Source organism: Triticum urartu, chromosome 6A, assembly GCF_056163025.1.
Source record: "Triticum urartu cultivar PI428250 chromosome 6A, HENAU_Tu73, whole genome shotgun sequence".
NCBI lineage: Eukaryota > Viridiplantae > Streptophyta > Magnoliopsida > Poales > Poaceae > Triticum > Triticum urartu.
In genome coordinates, this window is record NC_141878.1 from 96,425,528 (window position 1) to 96,433,773 (window position 8,246).

Sequence of the window (8,246 nt, forward strand, 5' to 3'; positions counted from 1 at the left end):
AAGTTGCGAAACTCACTCTTCTTCATGCTCATAGCTCCAGTTGAAACATGAGTAGTGCGGAATGCTTGCTAGAACTGCTCCCAAGTAACATTGGCTATAGGGAAGGTGGCTGTGTAATTCTCCCACCATGAGGCTGCAGGTCCATCCAATTGGTGTGCGGCAAAATACACCTTCTCAGCATCTGTGCAACCTGCAGTGGTCAACTCCCTTCCAATCCTGCATAGCCAGTCATTTGCAACTATGGGCTCGGTGCTACTGGAAAACACCGGTGGTTGTAACCTCAGAAAACGGGCTAAGTTGTCAACTGGTGGTGGTGGCGGTGGGTTGTTGTTATTGTTGTTGTGGTTGCCCTGATTCTGAACTGGCAACTGCATCAGTGTATTCTGCTGTTGGATCAACTGAGTGAGCTCCGGTGGGAAAGCAAATCCGGGGTCACGACTTGGAGGCATCTGATGGGTTTAGAGGGGAGAGAATTAGAATAGAATGAGGTCTAGTGAGAAAACACTACCCATATGCACATGAGACAAACACAAACATATCACTCCAAAACAATTTCAAGCAAGGGCATACAATCAATCTAACTATCGTTACAGTGCTCGGACTACTAATATGTACATGGGGGAAAATACTACTAATAATATGGTGGTCTACTAGAAATTTTTATCGGTAGAAGACTCCATGATATCTGCTCCAGCTTCGTCTTCATAATCATCATCACTGGGGTCGGAGTCGGTGTCGTTGATGATGATGTAGTCCTTGGGATGGTCGTCATCTCCTCCTGGCGCAGGGTCTCCCATGAATACTCCTAGCTTCCTTGTCAGGTCGTCATTCTTCTCCACTAGTATGGTGATTTCCTCCTCATATCCGTCGCGTGTAGACTTGAGTTCCTCTTCCAGCTCCATGTTCCTAGTCATCAACTTCTTCAGATCTATCATGCTTGCGCACATTTGGTTCTCCTGGCGACGAATGTGCTGGTTTAACTCCTGGATGTAAGCTGCAATGGACCTGTCCTTCCTAGTGCTGATCATCTCCCATTGCTCATCTCGGCGCCCACATATCTGGTAGATAGTGTCCTTAAGATCCTTGTGATAAACTTTGCCAATGCGTCCTATGGCGATATGGGTTGCCATGCTCTTTCCTAGACTCCGGGTGGGTGCATCAAAGGAGAACTCTATGGGCTCAGGTACTGGCGTGAATGTCCTTCCTGGAACTTGAAATCGAATCATCCAACGTTCCTCTTCTGGTAAAGTGGCGGTGTAGGTTCCAGTGAATCTTGGTATTCCAATGTTCAGGTACCTAGTGACTTCCTTCAAGTGTCGTCCAAAAGGTGTGTCTTCATCCGGCTGTGCAAACTTGTTCCTCGTGTCTGCCATCCTATAGAGTCGAAAATGGAGAGAAGTCAGAAATGGGTAGAGAAGAGTGACCTATGGATTATCTTAGTGGTCGTGTCCTACATTCAGCGTGTGCTCTGATACCATTTTGTAGCGACCCGACCTCAAATGGTCAAATCTCTGTGCATAAGTGTCATCCCTGGATCGGTAATGCTGACACACACAGTACTTCGAAGGATTTATAACAGAGTAGCAATCACACACTTATTACATCGATTGTCTCAAGAGAGAGCTTAATACAATAATATGGCTTAAGGCCATCTAAATATGATAATAGTGGAAGGCTTGGAAGATAAAGTGAGCCCATCAACTCCAATGGCATAGCTGAGTGCATGACAACGACCTAGCGCACCTTACTCTTCGTCTGAAAAGTCTGCAACATGATATGTTGCAGCCAGAAACGGGTCAGCACATGGAATATGCTGGCAAGATAACACAGTAGAGCAATGAACAAGTAAAGACTATCACTACATGCATATGAGGCTGGTGGAGGCTCTACGGTTATAATGTTTTTGCGAAAAGCGAATTTTCCCCTACAACAAAGGAATATATTTATTTAACTATCATGGTAGTTGTTAAACATTGAGAAGGTTCTTCCAACTCAATCCCAATTAAACAGTATTAAACCTAACATATTAATTTAGAGTGATGAGATCAACATGATAATCCATGAACCAGATACTCAAGATGTCCATAACCGGGGACACGGCTAACCATGATTAGTTTGTATACTCTGCAGAGGTTTGCGCATTTCCCCCCACAAGACTCGATCTCCTCCATTAAATTTCTTGCACCGCATGATGTTTGAGAAACGGATGACTGAGACACAGTCTTTCAGAAACATTTACCATTAACTCTGGGTGGACAGTTACACCTACTTTCCCCTACATCTGCTAGCCCACCACTGAAAGAGGTCATGCAACATACTTGATACGTCCATTTTGCATCATGCTTTTATATCGATATTTATTGCAGTATGGGCTGTTATTACACATTATGTCACAATACTTATGTCTGTTCTCTCTTATTTTACAAGGTTTACATAAAGAGGGAGAATGCTGACAGCTGGGATTCTGGGCTGGAAAAGAAGCAAATATTGGAGACCTATTCTGCACAGCTCCAAAAGTCCTGAAACTTCACGGAAGTCATTTTTAGAATATATAATAAATACTGAGCGCAAGAAGTTCACCAGGGGGGGCACACCCTGCCCACGAGGATGGGGGGCGCGCCCCCTACCTCGGCCCCCTGGTGGCCCTCCGATGACCATCTTCTGCAATATGGAGTCTTTCGATGAGAAAAAAAATCATAAGCCATCTTCCCGAACGAGACTCCGCCGCCACGAGGCGGAACCTTGGCGGAACCAATCTAGGGCTCTGGCGGAGCTGTTCTGCCGGGGAAACTTCCCTCCGGGAGGGGGAAATCATCACCGTCATCATCACCAACGCTCCTCTCATCGGGAGAGGGCAATCTCCATCAACATCTTCGCCAGCACCATCTCCTCTCAAAACCCTAGTTCATCTCTTGTGTCCAATTCTTGTCTCCAAGTCCGGGATTGGTACCTGTGGGTTGCTAGTAGTGTTAATTACTCCTTGTAGTTGACGCTAGTTGGTTTATTTGGTGGAAGATCATATGTTCAGATCCTATATGCATATTAATACCCCTCTGATTATGAACATGAATATTCTTTGTGAGTAGTTACGTTTGTTCCTGAGGACATGGGAGAAGTCTTGCTATTAGTAGTCATGTGAATTTGGTATTCGTTCGATATTTTGATGAGATGTATGTTGTCTCTCCTCTAGTGGTGTTATGTGAACGTCGACTACATAACACTTCACCATTATTTGGGCCTAGAGGAAGGCATTGGGGAGTAATAAGTAGATGATGGGTTGCTAGATTGACAGAATCTTAAAACCTACTTTATGCGTTGCTTCGTAAGGGGCTGATTTGGATCCATATGTTTCATGCTATGGTTAGGTTTACCTTAATACTTTTGTTGTAGTTGCGGATGCTTGCAATAGAGGTTAATCATAAGTGGGATGCTTGTCCAAGTAAGGACAGAACCCAAGCACCGGTCCACCCACATACCAAATTATCAAAGTACCGAACGCAAATCATATGAACGTGATGAAAACTAGCTTGACAATATATCCATGTGTCCTCGGGAGCGCTTTACATCATATAAGAGTTTGTCCAGGCTTGTCCTTTGCTACAAAAAGGATTGGGCCACCTTGCTGCACTTTATTTACTTTTGTTACTTGTTGCTCATTACCAATTATCTTATCACAAAACTATCTGTTACCTATAATTTCAGTGCTTGCAGAGAATACCTTGCTGAAAACCGCTTATCATTTCCTTCTGCTCCTCGTTGGGTTCGACACTCTTACTTATCGTAAGGACTACGATAGACCCCCCTATACTTGTGGGTCATCAATACTCAACTATTCTAGAGCCCATAATAGCTTGTGGCTGCACACGGAAGTTTCTAGCATGAATAATCTTATGATCCCTTTGAGCCTGGGCGGCGAACCATAGGATGATCACACAAGTACTCTGGGATATCCTAGGACAACACTGGATTCTCCAAGTGCTCGCAACCAATCCACCCAGATGTGTATTTAAGTAGCCACCTTAAGTAAACCATTAATTAAGAATCTCACATCTGTCATGGATACACTCAAACTCAAACCACGTCTACAAGCATAGCATGGCAATATGAGCATAACGTAGAAGTAACTCCCAAGGGTTTGATAATAAAAGGGCAATAGGTTCTACATCATCATCTACTTCCCAACCCACATGTTAAGAGATCCTACTCATGCAATGTTTGAGGGTTGTAACTAATGCATAAAAACTGGGTAATAGAGGGGTATGATCAATGTGTTACTTGCCTTGCTGATGATCCGCAAAACCTAGTAACTCGTAGTAGCACGCTGCACATTCCGGGAATTCTATCGCAAACAAGCAATAGCATACATAAGCACTCAAGCAAATATGCAAGTGTAAAACTTCAAATAAGAAGATCAAATCTGAAAGTTCAACTGAAGAGGTTCGATTTGCAAAAAGAATCGAACAAAACGGAGGTACGGAACTGAAACTACGGTCAAAAGAACTTTGAATACAAATCTGCTTGCAACCAAATTTTAATTTGTCAAAAACCTTGTTCAAGTTGATTAAACAGAAAAAGGGATTCGAGACGAAGATTTTGGCGTTGGTTTCACTGGATTTGGACAAACGGTTAAGAAACGGCGAGGGTTTGAAGATCAGGGGCTAATCTGCAAAAAGTAATAATCACAGATAGGTCCCTGGCCGAAAAATAAAATAAAAAGAAATGACTAACGAACAAATGTTCGCTGTCTAAACCTAACCGGCGAACAACGTTCGTTAAAACGAACGAACGGACGAACGTCCGTTAAGTAAATAAACCGACGAAAAACCGATCTAAGAAAATAAACCGGCAAACTAAAAAACCGGGGTTAACCAAGAGAAAACCGACCGGTCAACGGGGTTAATGGCGGAGGCTCCGGAAAAATCCGGCGCGGCGGCGGGGAACGGCGGCGGCGGCGCGGGCTGGCGGCGGTGCGTGCGGCAGCGCTGGCGGCTAGGGTTAGGGTTTGGGCGGTGGCGGCTGGTGGGCTGGGGCGGCCTTGGGCCTCGCCTTATAAAGGCTTGGCCGGATGGAGTCCCGCTCGGGCACGGCCCATAAGTCGGTTCGATCCTTTTTTTAGACGGTTCCACCGAGAAAAAAAATCCTAACTAAATAAATAAAAATCTAAAAATGCCAAAACAAATTTTCACCGTCTAAATAAAATATTTAGAACAAAGTGAACATTTTCTTGGCCTAAAAATGCAATTTTGAAAAATGCATATTTTTCTAATCCAAATAAATTAACAACAAAATTCAAATCAAATAATTTATTTGATTTTAACATTTTTCCTCCACTATTTCATTTGTTTTGGAGAATTCATATTATCTCCTCTCATATACTTTTAATATGAAATATTTTCAGAGAGAAAAATAATAGAACCAAAATGATCCATTTTTCCAATATTTTTAAAAAAATCAAATATGAAAATAATAAAATCCCCAACTCTCTCTGTGGGTCCTTGAGTTGCTTAGGATTTTAGGATCACAAAACCAAACGTAAATAAAATATGATATGCATATGATGACCTATGTATAACATTCCAAATTGGAAATTTGGGATGTTACACGACCACCGCCCCCACCCTGAACCCTAAGATAGATACTGGGGTACCTCTCCGGCGAGCCCTCTCCCCGCTGCGGCTGGTTCTTCCTTAACTCCGGCGAGCCCCCCCACCCCCTAAAAATCGACTAACCCGAAAGTCGATTCAGTCGACTGAAGTGTAGCTAAATCGGAGCAGCATCGCAAGCAAGAGCAAGAGCGAGAGTAGCATCACGAGCAAGAGCAAGAGCAGACCAAGAAGGGGGCCGAGAGCAAGAGCTAAAGCAGCAGCAGATCCTACTGATGTGGACATCGCCGTCGAGGGAGCCATGTCGTGGAGGAAGTGGCCGGCGATGCCGCCGTGGATGGAGCCGCGCCGTGTCGGCTCGGGACCGAGCGTCGGCAGCACCGTGAGATCGAATCAAGAAGAAAATGCGGCAATTAGTGTACAACCTCTTTGGTGGCGCCGATTAGGCCTCAGCTTCATCCGAGGAAACGGTGATGATGATGCTCTTCTGGTGGTGCAGGTGAAGATGGCGGTGTTGGAATGGAGGTGGCGCGAAAGACGAGGGGAACATCGGGGCAGCTCCTTGGAGGTGGAGGACGGGGTGGCTGAACCGGCGGGACGACGAGATCGACGACGGATCCTCATCCGGTACGGTGGATGAGGGACGTCGAGGTGTTGCTGTGGATGATGTCGTCGGGGAAGAGGCTCCGGTTGGGTGGTGTACGGAGGAGGGTGTGGGGCTTCACGGGTTTTCTCGGCCTCGGTGTACGAATGGGTGGGCGTATAGGATAGGAGTGGGGAACCATGGCTTAGGGACGGGCTTGTCCGAAATGTGGGGTAAGTTACGAAAGTACCCCCACCGATTTGAGCTAGGCGGTTCTTTCGGTTAGGGGTATCACAGGCATTTCGCATGTCGGGATTTCACAGGAGGTGGGAGTTTTCGCGCGCGTTGTAATTTTGGAATAGCAAGGCATGGGTTGAGATGGAGGGAGTTGTCTGAGCACAATGTGACAAAGATATATCTTAAATGTCGGTGTAACAAGGCTCGGGTTGAAGAGGCGGGAGTTTCGCAGCACGATAGACAGAGGCGCTAGCTTGAAATTTTGGCATAACAAGGCGCGACTTGAAATTTCGGGAGAACAAGCTTAACGTGTACCCAAAAAAAGACAATTCCACCTCATCACTAGAGAGAGCTATGTCCCGTTTTACTACATTACTAGAAATGCATTCAAATACAACAAGAAAATTAAAAAAATCAGGACAACAGACATAACGTGTACAGTACCAAAACAATTTGCACTTCCCTCAACAATAAAAAAACAATGTGTGTCGTCTAGCATATGGACTAAATTTGAGTACATTTTCCCTGTTTGAATGGGATTGTACTCGGGATAGTTATACAACCATCTAAATATTATCTTCACAACACATGACATGAATATAGGAGAAGTAAATTCCTATATAAATACGAACTACATGTACATACGATCTCAAATTCAAATATATGTATAGATTTTATGTTGAATTCAAATCATAGTACATGTACGCTCTAGCTAGATGTTCGGAATCTAAACCATGTATGATATACTACGTACAATGTGTTTAACAAGCACAACACACACACACAAACACCATTTAGACTATTAAGGTACATGTGCATTGCATGCATGAGATTTGACAACCAAATTATGAATAAATACCACATTATAACATGTAAGCTTTGAGTCATATATGCATGATATAGATGTTCATTTAATTCTTATAGTTAATTTCATTCGGAATCATCTAGTTTTTATAAAAAAAGCTAATTAAGGACAGTAAAACTGAGCCACTTCTCTGCCCTCTCACGACCTCAGCGATTTTGACCGTCAGATCTTATGTATGGAGCGTTTTCTCGATCTGCATTAGGGTAAAAATTGAACCCGCTGTCCTATGGGCAGCTATTCTGGTGGAAATTTCGGAGGCCTGTGGTGAATTGGGCCTTGTCTTCCACGTAAAGCCCATTTAGGCAGAACGCTTGGAAAAAATCCGTAATTCTTCCTCTCCCGACGTATCTAATCTGCCCGTTCCTCTGCGCCTGCGCCTCCGCCCGCCCCGGCGCCGCCATGCGTGGAGCTGAATCCAAGCATCACCCGTGTTGCCAGGTCTGGGCGAAAACCCTAGCAGCGGCGCTCGCGCCTGACTGCGCCCTTTAAAGTCTGTAAGAACACTTGTGGGACAGAGGATGACGCCTCCGCCGAGGTCGCCACGATGAATCCCACGGGCGCAAGCTGCTGCTGCTCGTCGACGATCTGGTTATCCGTTCACCCCACTTGGCCTTCTTCTACTCGCTCCAGGCCCGCGTGCTCGATCTGGAATCCCTCCTCACCGATGACCCCAAGCTCTCGGCCCACCGCTATAGCAGTACCTCTACGACGGCCTCGTCCTCTTCGCCCCACATAATTAGTCGACTCCTCCCTCCGTTTTAGATCTCACTCCTCACGTCAAATCAGTTGCATGTTCATTTGATTGTTCCTGCTCTGATTTGTGGGTATGTGGAATTGTAGTGGTTTTGTGGTAGATTCAGTTGATAGATCGGAACTCTGGGTGAAGAGTTGGTCGTTCGTGTGATACGATCTATGGCGTTGGAGTAGTCTATTATTGGAATTATGTGATATAGTTTGG